This window comes from Mobula hypostoma, chromosome 4 (genome assembly GCF_963921235.1).
Source record: "Mobula hypostoma chromosome 4, sMobHyp1.1, whole genome shotgun sequence".
Taxonomy (NCBI): domain Eukaryota; kingdom Metazoa; phylum Chordata; class Chondrichthyes; order Myliobatiformes; family Myliobatidae; genus Mobula; species Mobula hypostoma.
Window position 1 is genome coordinate 145,677,960 of NC_086100.1, and position 18,357 is coordinate 145,696,316.

Sequence of the window (18,357 nt, forward strand, 5' to 3'; positions counted from 1 at the left end):
CCACACCAGCTTTGGAAGCAGCAGGTGAATGGCAGATTGGGAAGGGATTAGGACTGAAGTTACTTTCTTGAGATAGTACAACACGTTCCTGAGAACCACTACCATAAACCTTGAGGCAGTCTTTCAATATTCCTAGTGAACAACTTGAAGATAAGTCGCAGATCTTAAGTAATATTCTGCAAAAACCTTTTGTACAAAAACCTCTTGTCAGCAGTCAGTGGTGCCATTGTTTTCTCATAGACATTAGAAGATGCAACATAACATGCATATCTAACCATATGTTGGTACCACCTCTGGATTTGTATCATGCAATCAAGTGTTTTATTATTTTACTGTGGAGTCTGCCTCCATCAAAGTTTACAGAAGCTATCTCTCTCTATAGATAACACCACTGTAAGAAATGCTGTTTCACAGATCTATGTTCTTTCAAAAACAAAATACCTTTGTTTGTTAACAAATTATCAGCTTTCCTCAAGTGCCTTAAAGAGAGTAGATTGAGATAGATGGCTAAGATTTGCTATACAATGAATACTGCAACATTAACCTTCAAACATTATGCCATGGCAGGGTTCACATTCATGTGAGAGTTGTTGGCAACATTCCTTAGGATTGGGTGCAATCTTTGTACCAATCTCCAGGCCAAATTGATATTTTGGGCAAGTTTCCAAAGCATTTCATTGTGCATACCCTTCAGCCTCCTTCTGTAATCTGCTCTATCAATGTCCGCATAGTCGTCCACAGCAGGAATGGAGAGGAATAACACCTGGCATGCTGGCACGTGCACTATCCTTATCTGCTGCCCTGGCTGTGGGCCAGCTGTACCCTCTTGCAGATTTCACTTTCTGAATTCTGGTGTCTGAGCTGGTGACGTTAAATTATATGGCAATGTGTCATCGTCGCTCTTTCTTCCTCTCAATCTCCTGCTTTTAGCCCATTCAGATTTAAACTCCAACATGATTTAATGCAGTTAGCAACTATTAGGGTTTTTATATTCAGTATTTTCAAACATGACCGACATTACTTAAATTACTTCCTTAATGCAAAGTCAAGGACAGTGCAGTTTTGGCAAGCCGTTACGTACTCGTTTGCCAAAACAGAAGGTCCAGTCTTAAAAAGTCTGTGATTAATATCACTTAAACTTACTTTCTGCTTTCTATTATGCTTTATACATTTAAACCTGGTACCATGTGAAGCTGAAATAAAATTATATCCACTATAAATTATGCTAAGATCACAATATAGGTCTTTTGTGAAAACAAGAATGTACTGCAAATCAATATTTAATTTGTCAGCTCTCAGATGTGCCAAACAATTGGCATTGCAATTCACAAGCTGTCACAGATTTCTCATGTAAAAACCACAAAATAAAGCTGAAATAATTTTAAATGTACTGTGGTTTCAATGGAAGTACAAAAAGGGTTGAATATAGATCACAAGAGTAAAAAGATACAAATGAATTTATGTTTCTCATTGTGCTGGGAGCAGTACGATGGAATAGGTGGGGTTGTGGGTTGGACACAATAGCTGAGAACCTGGAAGTAAAAACTGTTGACATTTTCTGAACTCCTATATTGTCATTTTATTGGCATACCTAACAACCAATTAAAAAGCAACAAACGATCTACTGGAGGAACTCCGTGCATCAAATAGCATCTGTAGGAGAAAAGGAGTTGTCATAATTTCAGTTTAAAACATACTAACAAGAGATTTTCATCAGCATGGTACTTTTGTTAGGCTGCCCTTCACTTCTCATGCTATATAATTTGGTAGATATACTTATTCTTCCCTTTCTTAATGACTTCTACAGATCTTCCTCTATCTTTTCAACATTGACACTCATTTTCTGTATTGACATCCCTCAACCTGATGGACATCACAGATAATGCTCTTTATCCATCCCATCATTTTTGTTCATGGTTCTTCTGTTTAATTTCTTACAAGAGGAGCACTGAGTATCAGGGAAATGGCTTCAGCCCTCTCAAACAAAGAGTGTGATGAGGAAATATCAGCTTGTAGCATTCTTTGGTAAATAGATTTTTTGGAGAATGGGATTCACCCAGCTTCTTTGGGACAAAATTTCATATCAGTCACATGGAACACAACATTCATCTTGGTCTGATGTCAAAAATAAGTAATAACATCAAACCAAGGTGATATATGTTCATCTATGCAATGAACATTTTACATGCTCATTACCTTGAAAGCTCTAATACACTTTATGTATCTTGTTTAGGGTGTACAATTATCTTACCTAGGAAAATAATGATGACTCTGCAGAAGTGGGGTGGGGGAGGGTTTGGGGTTCTAATGTTTTTTTTTCTCATTCATTCTTTGTTTTTTTTTCTATTTGTTTCATGGATGTCTGCAAAGAGTAAGAATTTTAGGTGGTATACTGAATACTTTGGCTGGTAATAAATTGAACCATCAAAGGGATCTCCTTCTCTGAGGACGTGCTGATCAGGAACCACACAGATTATTCATCTGACTGGATACACAAACTGAGAAGACAGTTCCGGGGGTTTGAAAACAACAACTTGAACTTGAGCCCTGCCACATTTTGTTCAATGCAGTTGGATCCAAAATTGATTAGTAAATCACAAGATATTAATGCTCCCCACTACTTAGTTCATGTGTAATGCAAATGCAATTATAGTCCTAACTGTGCTGTGCTCCAATTGATTTTCACTGTTCATATACAACTTAACCAGGAGAGTGTTGGAACATCACTTTTTTTCACTGGTTCAAAGCTGTGTAACCAAGTAACAGATACAAGAGATTCATCTTTTAAAAGGGACTTGAACTAATTAAGTGGCAATCTAAGGTTCAGTTTCTAGGTGTCAGTGAAAGTTAAACCATGAAACAAAAGTTTGAAGATGTTACTCAATGAATTACAATATCAGGAAACAAGCTATGATTTGGCAATAGTGCCCACGTACTTGGATGCAATTCAAAAGGTGTTGGATGATAATCCAGACATTTATACATTATACAACAAATCAAAAATCATTTTAAATGTTACATGAAATTTCAGGCAATGTTACTTCAATAGAAAAATGCTCTATGCCCTTCAGATAAGGCAGAGGACATACTTAACACTATGAGCTGTAAAGAAAGTGTAATAGCAACTGAGTAATAAGGGAGAGTTCTAAAACTATGACAGCAACTCCTAATATAGATGTATACCAGATAAAAATGTGGAATTTCAAACTGGTTCTAAAACAAAAATACAAAATTTAGAACATATAGAATAGTACAACACAGTACAGGCCCTTCAGCCAACAATGTTGTGCCGACCCTAAAACCCTACCACCCATATAAGCCTCCACCTTAAATTCCTCCATATACCTGTCTAGTAGTCTCTTAAACTTCACCAGTGTATCTGCCTCCACCACTGACTCAGGCAGTGCATTCCACGCACCAACAACTCTCTGAGTAAAAAACCTTCCTCCAATATCTCCCTTGAACTTCCCACCCCTTACTTTAAAGCCATGTCCTCTTGTATTGAGCAGTGGTGCCCTGGGGAAGAGGCACTGGCTATCCACTCTATCTATTCCTCTTATTATCTTGTACACCTCTATCATGTCTCCTCTCATCCTCCTTCTCTCCAAAGAGTAAAGCCCTAGCTCCCTTAATCTCTGATCATAATGCATACTCTCTAAACCAGGCAGCATCCTGGTAAATCTCCTCTGTACCCTTTCCAATGCTTCCAAATCCTTCCTATAGTGAGGCGACCAGAACTGGACACAGTACTCCAAGTGTGGCCTAACCAGAGTTTTATAGAGCTGCATCATTACATCGCGACTCTTAAACTCTATCCCTCGACTTATGAAAGCTAACACCCCATAAGTTTTCTTAACAACCCTATCCATTGTGAGGCAACTTTCAGGGATCTGTGGACATGTACCCCGAGATCCCTCTGCTCCTCCACACTACCAAGTATCCTTCCATTTACTTTGTACTCTGCCTTGGAGTTTGTCCTTCCAAAGTGTACCACCTCACACTTCTTCGGGTTGAACTCCATCTGCCACTTCTCAGCCCACTTCTGCATCCTATCAATGCCCCTCTGCAATCTTTGACAATCCTCTACACTATCTACAACACCACAAACCTTAGTGTCATCTGCAAACTTGTTAACCCACTCTTCTACCCCAACATCCAGGTCTTTAATAAAAATCACAAAAAGTAGAGGTCCCAGAACAGATCCTTGTGGGACACCACTAGTCACAATCCTCCAATCTGAATGTACTCCCTCCACCACCACCCTCTGCCTTCTGCAGGCAAGCCAATTCTGAATCCACCTCGCCAATCTTCCCTGGATCCCATGCCTTCTGACTTTCTGAATAAGCCTACCATGTGGAACCTTGTCAAATGCCTTACTAAAATCCACATAGATCACATCCACTGCACTACCCTCATCTATATGCCTGGTCACCTCCTCAAAGAACTCTATCAGGCTTGATAGATATGATCTGCCCTTCACAAAGTCATGTTGACTGTCCCTGATCAGACCATGATTCTCTAAATGCCCAGAGATCCTATCTCTAAGAATCTTTTCCAACAGCTTTCCCACCACAGACGTAAGGCTCACTGGTCTATAATTACCCGAACTATCCCTACTACCGTTTTTGAACAAGGGGACAACATTCGCCTCCCTCCAATCTTTCGGTACCATTCCTGTGGACAACGAGGACATAAAGATCCTAGGCAGAGGCTCAGAAATCTCTTCCCTTGCCTCATGGAGCAGCCTGGGGAATATTCCATCAGGCCCCGGGGACTTATCCGTCCTAATGTATTTTAACAACTCCAACACCTCCTCTCCCTTAATATCAACATGCTCCAGAACATCAACCTCACTCATATTGTCCTCACCATCATCAAGTTGTCGCTCATTGGTGAATACTGAAGAGAAGTATTCATTGAGGACCTGGCTCACTTCCACAGCCTCCAGGGACATCTTCGTACCTTTATCTCTAATCGGTCCTACCTTCACTCCTGTCATCCTTTTGATTTTCATATAATTGAAGAATGCCTTGGGGTTTTCCTTTATCCTACTCACCAAGACATTCTCATGCCCTCCTCTTGCTCTTCTCAGCCCCTTCTTAAGCTCCTTTCTTGCTTCCCTATATTCCTCAATAGACCCATCTGATCCTTGCTTCCTAAACCTCATGCATGCTGCTTTCTTCCACCTGACTAGATTTTCCACCTCACTTTTCACCCATGGTTCCTTCACCCTACCATTCTTTATCTTCCTCACCAGGTCAAATTTATCCCTAACCTCCTGCAAGAGATCTCTAAAGTTTGACCACATGTCCATAGTACGTTTCCCTACAAAAACATCATCCCAATTCACACCCACAAATTCTAGCCTTATAGCCTCATAATTTGCCCTTCCCCAATTAAGAATTTTCCTGTCCTCTCTGATTCTATCCTCTTCCATGATAATGCTAAAGGCCATCTGGATAAAGACTGGAAAATGATAGGAACTCACTCCATATTCTGGAGTGTAATGCATATGTGCAATAGAATCACAACAATAAAAGCAGTTAATAAGATTGAGTTGCAGAAGTAAGTACACATAAGTAATTAATTGAATATGAAAAGATCCTTTTGTCACTTAGGATTTGGAACCATGAAACATCAACAGTGACAGGGCAGAATATCTATTAATCTCATTCTGTACTCACTGTTATCTTATCAATGCTGATTTAAGCATCGCAAGATCAACCTCAAATGTTCTAGGAATCAGAAATCCATTCTATTTTCAACCAAGCCACACACTGAGTAGCCTTGTGCTACATTCACACCACAAAATAAAGCTACAAACTTGAATTGCCAAACAAAATACAAACATACAAAATTGATATACATGAGAGTTCCATAGAAGTGACTTCATATGAAGGTAGTCACCTCTTCAGAACCAAAGCCTTCTGAGGTCAGCTCAGTAACTTTAAATTTCTTGACATTATCATCTCAGAAGATCTGTCCTGGGACCAGCACTTAAATGCCTTTACAAAGAAGGCACAGCAGTGCCTCTACTTTCTTAGAAGTTTATGCAGATTTGGCATGTTTATTTGAAACTTAGGCAAACTTCTATAGATGCCCAGTATCCTGACTGGTTGCATCATGGTCTGGTATGGAAACAACCAATGCCCAAGAATCGAAAATCCTACAAATACTAATTGATACAGGCCAATCCATGGCAGGTAAAGCCCTCCCCACCATTGAGCACAAATACAAGGAGTGCCGCCACAAGCAAGCAGCATCCATCATCAAGGACACTCACCAACCAGACCATGCTCTCTTCTCACTGCTGCCATCTGAAAGGAGGTACAAGAGGCTTAGGTCCCACATCACCAGGTTCAGGAACAGTTATTAGGTTTCAAACACCAGGCTCCTGAACCAGCATGGATAACTTTGCTCACTTAACTCTGAACGAATTCAACGACCAATAGTCTTACTTTAAAGGATTTTGCAACTCATGTTCTCAGAATTATTTATTCATTTGTTTATTTGTGTGTGCTTGTTTTCTTGCACTTGCAGTTTGTCTTCTTTTGTACATTGGTTGTTTTCAGTCCGTGTGCAGTTTTTCATTGATCCTATTGTTCTACTGCAAATGCCTGCAAGAAATTGAATCTCAAGGTAGTACACTATGGCAAAACATACTTACATAGTAAATTTACTTTGAACTTTGAACTTGAAGTTCTGAAGGATAGTATAATTTTCATTCCTTTCCTCCAGAGGCTTTGCAAAGTTAATATGTTATTCATAGTGCAAAGAGAAATTCAAACTGAACATAAGATTAGATGTAACATTTAATCAACAAGTATGCAGGATGCCAAGGTCCTGACTTATGTTCTATCAGAATCCTGGAGGTTTGCCATTAGTAATGAATTTTGCAGAAATTTACTTCAGTAAAGTTGCCATATTAAAATATTAAATTGAAGAAGCTGAGTAATGTGGGTGCGATTTAACCAGCTTTGACTGAATCAGGATAAGAATCAGGTTTATTATCATTGACTGTATGTTGTGAAATTTGTTGTTTTGTGGCAGCAGCACAATGCAGACATAAAATTACTATGTCCACATTTCTGAGGATCTCACCTGGTTCCTGAACTCCTTCATCCTGATCAAAAAGACGCAACAGCGTCTTTATTTCCTGTGGAGCATCAAGAAAGCTCACCTCTGTCCCAGGATACTGACAGACAATTACTGCTGTACCACTGAGAGCATACTCACCAACTGCATCCCAGTGTGGTATGGCAATTGTCCCATATCGGATCACAAAGCACTCCATCATGTGGTGAAAACTGCCCAGTGGATTATGGGCACCACCATTGAGAACAATGAGAACATCTACCATAAATGCTGCCTGGGCAGGGCGAAAAGCATTATCAAGGATGCATCTCACCCTAACCATGGACTTTTTACTCTCCTCCCATCCGGTAGGTGCTACAGGAGCCTCTGCTCCCACACCAGCAGGCACAGGAAGAGCTTCTTCCCTGAGACTGTGACCCTGCTGAACCTCACTTCACAGCGCTAAGCAGCATTGCACCCATACTGTACTGCCTCAGTACTTCTATATTTGTGTACCGTAGCACTTACTTTTTATTCGCAGTTATCTTGTAAATAACACTATTTTTTGCATTTCTGATTAGATGTTAAATGCATTTCATTGGCTTTGTATCTGTACTCGGCACAATGACAATAAAGTTGAATCTAATCTAATCTACTCTAATAAATTTCAAAACAAATGGTGCTAAACATTTTAATGGACCTAATTTGAAGAAGCCATTGCTGAGTCATTGATGGCAGGTCTTCAGACCCCTGTACCTCCTTCTTGACAATAATGTACTTCCAGACAGTAGCAAGAAGGAGGCATGTCCCAGTGACTGAAGCTGCTTTCCTGAGGCACCACCTCTGGAAGATATCCTTGATGGAAGAGATGTTTGTACCTCTGATGGAGTCTACAATCCACTGCAGCCTCTCATGATCCTGAGCCTCAAAACCAGGCTGTAATGCAAACAGTGGGAGTGCTCCTACTGCACATTTATAGAAATTTGCAAAATGGTGACGTACAAAATCTCCTCAAATTCCTAGAGCCATTGCCTTGCCTTCTGCATAACTGCATCAATGTGTTGAGATCAAAAGAGGTTCTTTGAGATGTTGATGCCCAGGAACTTGAAGCTGCTCATGGCTGACCCCTCAGTAAGGACTGGTCTGTGTTCTCCTGACTTTCCCTTCCTAAAGTCTACAATCAATTGCTTGGTCTTGCTGAAGTTGTGTGTGAGATTCTTTCTGCAACACTACTCAGCCAGCCAATCTATCTCACCCCTGTGCACTTCTTCATCGCCATCTGAAATTTTACCAGTAAACGTGTCACCTGTGAATTTATGGATGTCATTGAGCTGTGCATAGCCACATGGTTATAAGTGTAGAGAGAGCAGAGTGGTGGGCTAAGGTCACATTCTTGACAGGGGAAATTTTATTGCTATTATGATCATGTAGCACATTGGAAATTGATCATTTTCTGCAATAATTTGTCAGACAGTTTTTAATCCTGTCATTATATAATTTCCAGATTTCCTGACAAACAGGATTTCCAGCATCTACAGATTTTCTCATGTTTGTGTTTAGACTACTTTTTTTAATTTCTGCTTTTGCACTACTTATTTACTTTAACTTTTTAATATATAATATATATATCTTACTGTAATTCAGTTTTTCATCTATATTTATTATGTATTGTACTGCTGCTGCAAAGTGAACAGATTTCATGACATATGCCCACGATCTTAAATCTGATTCTGACTCTGATTATCATGGTAGAAACAAATAAAAATGAAATCATGCTAAGAATTTCAAAGATCCACAAAGACATAATCATACCTACTAATCAAAAAAGAGCTCTATTGTGACACAACGAAGTCTTAGCTGGAGGGCATCCTGTAATTGTCGATCAAGATTGTGGTGAATTATTCCTGGATAGTCTAAAAGCAATGTCATTACCTCATCAGATCAGGAGGACCAGAAGATGACATGTTCAGCTAATGCAACTATTACTCCTGTTCAGTGATTCTAACCATGTCTGCTTTAGAGCAATATGTGTTGCATCTCACCTTCCAGAAATAACTATTAATCTCTAATCTGTACTTCCTCACTTCACTACTTATCCTGCCAGCAGTGGCAATCAAACGCATATTTATGCTCCTTTTTCAGTTATCTCCAGAAATTGTTCTCTCTCCTCTAATGTCATTCTTTTTCCCCAATAGGAGGAAGGCGCATATCACTATGGAGATGCAGGTGATCTTTCAGCCAACTTGGAATTTAATATTCTGCGGTCCAGTGACAAATATGAATGAATGTTCATTCGAGATAGGGGTAAAAGTTTCACAACTTTATTTATTTCAGTCCTATATTAAACATGACTCATTTATACAAGCCCGTTGTCAACAAGGAGTGAACAATTATTTTCATAGTGATAACATCAAGCATTCTAATGCATCCTTAATCTGCCACGGAGACACATGGTATCATGACATGTATCATTGGTTTCTTTTTACTCTGTAAGAAGACCTGATGCTCACAATTTAATATGTCTTGTATGAAAAAGTATTTGGACTTTCGCCTGCTAATCATATCACAAGTGCATATTGATACCACATTGAAGTTAGGACCAGGAATGGAAAGTTAGAGTTGGTGAAAACAGCAATGTCCAAGTGCCGATTCAGGTTAATTGATCACATGAACATCAAAACATATACTGAGATCTATCATTTGTGTTTACAGCCAGTAAAATCTAAACATGTGCTGGGGATGGCTCGCAAGTGTCGTCACACATTCTCATGCTAACATGAAAGGCTTTGATCAGTGAGGATGTAAAAATGAGAGCTTTACTCAAAGTGAATCTATCTTTCATCCAATGTCCTTCCTCAATCACTTGCCCACAAGTTCTCTCATGTCCCTATGGCAAAGTCTGCCCTGTATGGCTGCAGGTGAAACAGTGTCTGGGCGACTTCACCAGTTCTAGGTAGTCTAATCATAAATAAGGTTGAAATAATATGGCAACCCCACAAGAGTCCCACACCACACCCCCAGAAGTGCCAATCAAATAATTTTCGGCCCTATACAGTTGTGAGCTGTTAACTGCAAGGCTTTGCAAGTGTATTTGGCACAGTCTTTGAATGATACTAAGGGAAGGAATTTTAAGTGAAGTTGTGCCTTTGATCCCACTGTTAATGTGTGACAACAGCCAACAGATCATGATACGATAAGTTGCAAAAGATCTGCTTCCTTCTTATGAGATGCCCTAGCTCCCCAGGTGTTCATTCAAGCGAAGGAGGCTCATCTTTGGCCTATGGCCCCTATGTGTAGAGTATGGCCACCAACAAGCACTGCCTCTGTATTGATTCCATCCATGTTCCGTGGGGGAATATATGTGATGAACAAACTGCATGAGGCTTCTGCTTGTGTTCATCATGGATCTTAACTGATGAGATCCACACCAGTGCACTTGTAGAAGACTGAAAACTGAAGCTTATTTTTACCTGTAATTCAGCACTTGTTTAGAAACCAACATGTCACTTAAAGTGCTAGCTCCTATTTTTACCATTCTCACTCTAAATCTCTTTAAGTAACCTTCCATCAAACGTAATGCAGAACAGAGTGCTTAAGGTGAACAAGATGGCATAGATTGAGTCAACAAACAGAGACATTTTCCAAGGGCAGAAATGGATAATATGAGGCGCCATAATTTTAAGTTGATTAGAGGAAAGTACGCGGGTGATGTCAGAGCTAAATATTCGACACAGAGGGTGTTGGGTGCATGGAACATGCTGTCAGGAATGGTGGTAGAGGCAGATATATTAGTGATACTTAAGAGACTTTAGATAGGTATACTCATGATAGAAAAACAGAGGGCTACTTTATACTTTATACTTTATACTTCATTGTCGCCAAGCAATTGATACTAGAACATGCAATCATCACAGCGATATTTGATTCTGCGCTTCCCGCTCCCTGGAGTACAAATCGAAAGTAAATATTAAAAATTTAAATTATAAATCATAAATAGAAAATAGAAAATGGAAAGTAAGGTAGGGCAAAAAAACCGAGAGGCAGGTCCGGATATTTGGAGGGTATGGCCCAGATCCGGATGTCGGGATCCATTCAGCAGTCTTATCACAGTTGGAAAGAAGTTGTTCCCAAATCTGGCCGTACGAGTCTTCAAGCTCCTGAGCCTTCTCCCGGAGGGAAGAGGGACAAAAAGTGTGTTGGCTGGGTGGGTTGTGTCCGTGATTATCCTGGCAGCACTGCTCCAATAGCGTGTAGTGTAAAGTGAGTCCCAGGACGGAAGATTGGCTTGTGTGATGTGCTGGGCTGTGTTCATGATCTTCTGCAGCTTCTTCTGGTCTTGGACAGAACAACTTCCATACCAGGTTGTAATACACCCTAGAAGAATGCTTTCTACTGTGCAGCTATAAAAATTAGTGAGGGTTTTAGGGGACAGGCCAAATTTCTTTAGTTTTCTCAGGAAGTAAAGATGCTGGTGGGCCTTCTTGGCAGTGGACTCTGCTTGGTTAGACCAAGTCAAGTCATTTGTGATATTGACCCTGAGGAACTTAAAGCTTTCGAGCTGTTCCACTTGCGCACCACTGGTGTAAATTGGGTCGTGCGGTCCGCTACTCCTTCTGAAGTCAACAACCAATTCCTTCGTCCTGCTGACATTGAGGGATAGGTTATTGTCTTCACACCATGCCACCAGGTTCTTAATTTCCTCTCTGTACTCAAATTCATCATTACCCGAGATATGGCCTACAATTGTTGTGTCATCAGCAAACATATATATTGAGTTCAATGGAAACTTGGCTACATAATCATGTAGGATGGCTATGTAGGGTGGAAGAGTTAAATTTGATCTTAGAGTAGACTAAAAGTTTGGCCCAACACTGTGGGCCATAGGGCTTGTACTATGCTGTAATGTTTTTTGTTCTATGTTAATTGTGATAAGTCATGAGTGTAAATATAAAGAGACAATTGTAATTTCACAAACATCATAATCTAATTAAAAGCGATGATTTAATCATGGTCTTTTGATTAAAAGAGTGCAATATTCTGGGGTATGATACCACTACAGAAAGTGCTAGAAGCACTACATTCTGAGTACTATCATCCGGTCTGGGTACCTTAGAGGGAGCATTGCACATATTTACTGGAATTACAGTGTTTGAAAAAGTATTCAGTACCCACTACTATTTTCAAATTTTACTGTCTCATCTGCTAAATTTAAAATATATATTAAAGTAGGATTTTTGATCTAATCTTCAAAATGTGTATGATGTCAATCAAAAGAAAAATTCCAAAACCTGTCAACAATTCACTAAAAATTAAAAAAACAAAATTTTGAGGCTGAAGAAGTATTCATCCCTATTATAATTTCTACTCTAACCTTCCTCCATAGCAATATATTACCCTACCAACTCACCTAATTTGTTGATGTAAGAAATTAGAGGATCACCCATTTTTTAATGAATTCTTAAGAACACCATAAGTACCTCCTCTCTCTGTATAATAGATTTTCAACAGACCAAACTAAAATGAAGACAAAAGAGCAAGTCAGGGCAATGATACTAGAGAAGCACAAATCTGGGGAAAGGTACCAGACTATCTCAAAGGCACTGAGCATACATCAGAGCTCAGTGCAGATCATTGTGAAAAAGTGGAAAAGATATGAAACCACAGCCACACTGTATAGATCAGGCTGCCCCTTTAAACATAGTCACTGGAGATGAATGGTTCTTGTAAGAGATGCCAATAGTCACTTTGAGTGATCTGCTGAAGTCAGTGGTTGCAACTGAAGATGAAATTCATGGCTCCTCAGTCACTAAGGCCTTGTACAATAAGTGGCAAGGAAGCTAAAGAAAGAACATATCCTTGCCTGTAAAGACATGCAAAGTGTCAATTAGACGATACTATATAGATGTGGAAGAAGGTCTTGTGGTCGGATGAGACTGAAGTGGAATTTTTTGGTTTCAATACATAGAAACATAGAAAATAGGTGCAGGAGTAGGCCATTCGGCCCTTCGAGCCTGCACCGCCATTTATTATGATCATGACTGATCATCCAACTCAGAACCCCGCCCCAGCCTTCCCTCCATACCCCCTGACCCCTGTAGCCACAAGGGCCATATCTAACTCCCTCTTAAACATAGCCAATGAACTGGCCTCAACTGTTTCCTGTGGCAGAGAATTCCACAGATTCACCACTCTCTGTGTGAAGAAGTTTTTCCTAATCTCGGTCCTAAAAGGCTTCCCCTCTATCCTCAAACTGTGACCCCTCGTTCTGGACTTCCCCAACATCGGGAACAATCTTTCTGCATCTAGCCTGTCCAATCCCTTTCGGATCTTATACGTTTCAATCAGATCCCCCCTCAATCTTCTAAATTCCAACGAGTACAAGCCCAGTTCATCCAGTCTTTCTTCATATGAAAGTCCTGCCATCCCAGGAATCAATCTGGTGAACCTTCTTTGTACTCCCTCTATGGCAAAGATGTCTTTCCTCAGATTAGGGGAGCAAAACTGCACACAATACTCCAGGTGTGGTCTCACCAAGGCCTTGTACAACTGCAGTAGTACCTCCCTGCTCCTGTACTCGAATCCTCTCGAGTCCTTAATACTAAGCACTATGTGCGGCATAAATCTAATCCTGCACATCATCCAGGTAACAGCATTTCTACTGTAAAGTATGGCGGAGGTAGGATCATGCTTTTGGTATGTTTTTGTACAGCAGAAACTGGAAATCTGGTCAGGATTGCTGGGAAAATCTATGTTGCTAAATACAAAGAGATTCTGGATAAAAACCCGCTAGAATCTGCCAAAAAGCATAAACTAGGGAGGAACTTTGTCTTTCAATGACTCAAGCACACTTTCAAAACAAGCTATGGAATGACTTCAAATTAAGAAATTGATGTTCTTGAATGCCCAGTCAGAGTCCTGACGTAAAACCGATCGAATATCTCTGGTAAGAGCTCACGATTGCTCTCCAGTGCTGCTCTGCAACTAACGTGGCACAGCTTAAGCAGTTTTGCAAGGAGGAATGGACAAATCCTGCTCCATCACATTGTGCAAAGCTAATAGGGACTTACCAAAAAAGACTACTGGTTGTAATAGGTGTGAGAGGTGGTTCAAATAAATACTGAGCAAAGGGGATGAATAGTTTTGAACTCTGACATTTCAGTTGTTGAACTTTTAGTTTTTCATGCTTTACAATTTTCTCTGTACTGTGAAAAAAGGAGCATGTAATTCACAAATAAAAAAATTTCAGTTAAATTGATCAAAATCCCTGGTTGTAATACTCATTTATGTGATCAAATGTTTGGGGGGCTGAATAGTTTTTCAAGGCACTATAGATCTGCATTCTTCAGGGTTAAACTATGAGGAGGGTTTATACAAAATGATTGCATTTTCAGGATTTTCTTACTGAAGTTATGTAATTTAAGTAATTCAAGTTATGATTTGATTGAAATTTCTAAGATATTTAGGGTATTTAATGAAGTAGAGAAAAAGTTTTTTTTGGGACAAAGTCTCAGGGAAAGTAATATATACTGAAATATGAATGGACTTTTTCGGGTTTAAAATGGAAAACATTTTTATTTAAGTAAAATTGCATTATTGACTGACATGCCTGACAAACCATCAGCTTTTGTCCAATGCCACTGTCCCTCCTTCAAGATTTAACTGTCAGGGGTTCTGGGAAGATCTGACATCTTTAGATCCTCAAAGCTCCTGTTAAATTGCACCATAGGATTTATCAACATGCTAAAATTGGCAAGCTGTTTCACAAGCAGCTTAATATGCACTGGTTATATATGGAGTGGAGGCAGCTTCCTGCACACAATCACTTTGAGAACCTTAAACTTCTGACCCACTCCCAATTCTTCATAAGTTTTGTGTTCTTATGCATTATGGTATCAATCACAGAGACTGTGAATCTTATACAATAAGGGAGGTTGCATTACTGAGTAAGGTAGAAGCTCTCTTCACATTTAAGTTCTGTATTCTGTTCAGTTAATTCTCTCGAATGACAGTAACTTTGTCATGTAAGGTAGAGGAAATAATGTCCGAACAAATAAAAACTCTTTTCAAACTAATTTTATGCTACCTATTCTCTTACAAATAGGTTATAATTATTTTTTTTCTTTTCAAATCGCCTCCTTAAAATTAACAAGATTTCTAATGTTAAATTCTTCCAGCTAATAATCAGCACAACTTACCACTTGAAACACTCAAATAACCAAGTTATAAGCAGAATTTAGACACAGTACTTTTAGATGATGAAATGAAATTGCTCATAATTTAGTCAGCACTTAAATATTCCGGTTGAAATACATGAAATCATAATATTCAAAATTTGCTCCAGATTCTTTCCATTTCAGATAAAAATGGAAATCAAAAGCAAGTGCAGACATTTCAGCATAGGAATGTTTTATTTTAATAATTGGAATAATTGAACATGTTAACTGATACTTTAGGGCTCTCAGTCTGCAGTTACTAACATCAAATCCTAATTTTTTTTCTTATCTCTTACATTTATTTAACCATTACTTCATTTCCGGGAATGTGTTTTTATTTTAAGTTTTAACATCAATTTATTTTCAATGGAAGGTGATAAACTTAAAAATTAAGAAATTTATGAGTAGCTTGCTGGAACTGCTGTTCTGTTTGTCATCAATTAAAATCTACATAAATAATGATTTATTGAGACTGCTGGTTATCAAATAAATGAAAGAAAACCACTTTAATTTCTACAGTGCTTTAAGTAGCAGGGACCACACACTGAGATACTTCTCAAAACATCTCAGAATACTTTTTTTTCCCCCTGGTGTTTAAGGCACTGTAGTAGCAGATGACCAAAGGTTTCTTCACTGTGGTTTGTTACAAAAGGAATACCAGAATCTTAGGATATAAATGCATAGAACCAATGGTCAGAATGCTTAAAATCAACATCGAACATGATCACAGATGTAACAGAAGCAGAAGAAAGATATTGCAAAGGATATTAGAAATAAGGAGCAAAACCAATAGAGAGATTTGGCTGGGAAATTTTAAATGAAGACTTTGCTGAACTAAGAGCTAAAGTAGGGCAGTAAAGAAAAGCAACATGATTCTGGTTATAATTGTCCTTTGGAGCAAAACAATGGAAGTTAGGCACCAGTACATTAGAACCATTAATGCTAGATGGGTCAGGATTTGAACAACAGAGGAAAGAAGGAAGTATGCCTCAGGAAATTTGGCAGAGGTTGAAATAGGTGGTCCGGGTGAAACCACAATTAAGTGATCTAATGTTCAACGTGGCCAAATATTACAGGAAGGCTGAGAAGAATCTGATAGCAGATCACTGTAAGGGCAAGCGAAGTGATACCAGTTCCTTAAAATATTTATCAATTCATCAGTACATAATTCCACAGAAGGAAGCTGTTGATGATATTTCCAGGCAATTTATTAAACATTAGATAATTCATACAGCAAAAATGTTGCCAGACCCAGATACTTACCATGTTGCCGTGACATTTTACGATAAAGCACCTCTACATAGTAACTAACAATTGAAATTGGACAAATACACAAGTAAATACATGAAATCATATTCAATGTTATACAAATTCAGCTACCTTGGGTTTATTTAGAAAATTGGCTTCTTAAAACAGAAATCTGTATTTCCTTATTTGTTGTTCCTATAATCTGTCGTTAGAATCAACTTGCATCGAGCAACATAGGTGTTTTTAAAAGTTGTTGCTCATCTAGTGTAATTAGAAGAAGCAGGTCTTTATTATGTTTGTGCACAACTACATATCAATTAAATCAAAGCATGCACACGGGAGATAGCTTTAACTGGTTCATATTGCAGTGAGAGAGAGAGAGTGTACAATGCACATGCTTAGCAGCAATGCTTGCACAGACAACAGATCAACATGTAATGCTAAGGAGGGGATTGCTTTGAAAGAAATAGATCTATACACTACAATTCCTCCCCCTTTAGATTAATGCCAGATAAAACTTTACAGAAACATAGAAACATAGAAAATAGGTGCAGGAGTAGGACATTCGGCCCTTCGAGCCTGCACCGTCATTTATTATGATCATGGCTGATCATCCAACTCAGAACCCCGCCCCAGCCTTCTCTCCATACCCCCTGACCCCCGTAGCCACAAGGGCCATATCTAACTCCCTCTTAAATATAGCTAATGAACTGGCCTCAACTGTTTCCTGTGGCAGAGAATTCCACAGATTCACCACTCTCTGTGTGAAGAAGTTTTTCCTAATCTCGGTCCTAAAAGGCTTCCCCTCTATCCTCAAACTGTGGCCCCTCATTCTGGACTTCCCCAACATCGGGAACAACCTTCCTGCATCTAGCCTGTCCAATCCCTTTAGGATCTTATACGTTTCAATCAGATCCTCCCTCAATCTTCTAAATTCCAACGAGTACAAGCCCAGTTCATCCAGTCTTTCTTCATATGAAAGTCCTGCCTTCCCAGGAATCAATCTGGTGAACCTTCTTTGTACTCCCTCTACGGCAAGGATGTCTTTCCTCAGATTAGGGGACCAAAACTGCACACAATACTCCAGGTGTGGTCTCACCAAGGCCTTGTACAACTGCAGTAGTACCTCCCTGCTCCTATACTCGAATCCTCTCGCTATAAATGCCAGCATACCATTCGCCTTTTTCACCGCCTGCTGTACCTGCATGCCCACTTTCAATGACTGGTGTATAATGACACCCAGGTCTCATTGCACCTCCCCTTTTCCTAATCGGCCACCATTCAGATAATAATCTGTTTTCCTATTTTTGCCACCAAAGTGGATAACTTCACATTTATCCACATTAAATTGCATCTGCCATGAATTTGCCCACTCACCCAACCTATCCAAGTCACCCTGCATCCTCTTAGCATCCTCCTCACTGCTAAAACTGCCACCCAGCTTCATGTCATCCGCAAACTTGGAGATGCTGCATTTAATTCCCTCATCCAAGTCATTAATGTATATTGTAAACAACTGGGGTCCCAGCACTGAGCCTTGCGGTACCCCACTAGTCACTGCCTGCCATTCTGAAAAGGTCCCGTTTATTCCCACTCTTTGCTTCCTGTCTGCTAACCAATTCTCCACCCACACCAATACCTTACCCCCAATACCGTGTCCTTTAAGTTTGCACACTAATCTCCTGTGTGGGACCTTGTCAAAAGCCTTTTGAAAATCCAAATATACCACATCCACTGGTTCTCCCCTATCCACTCTACTAGTTACATCCTCAAAAAATTCTATGAGATTCGTCAGACATGATTTTCCTTTCACAAATCCATG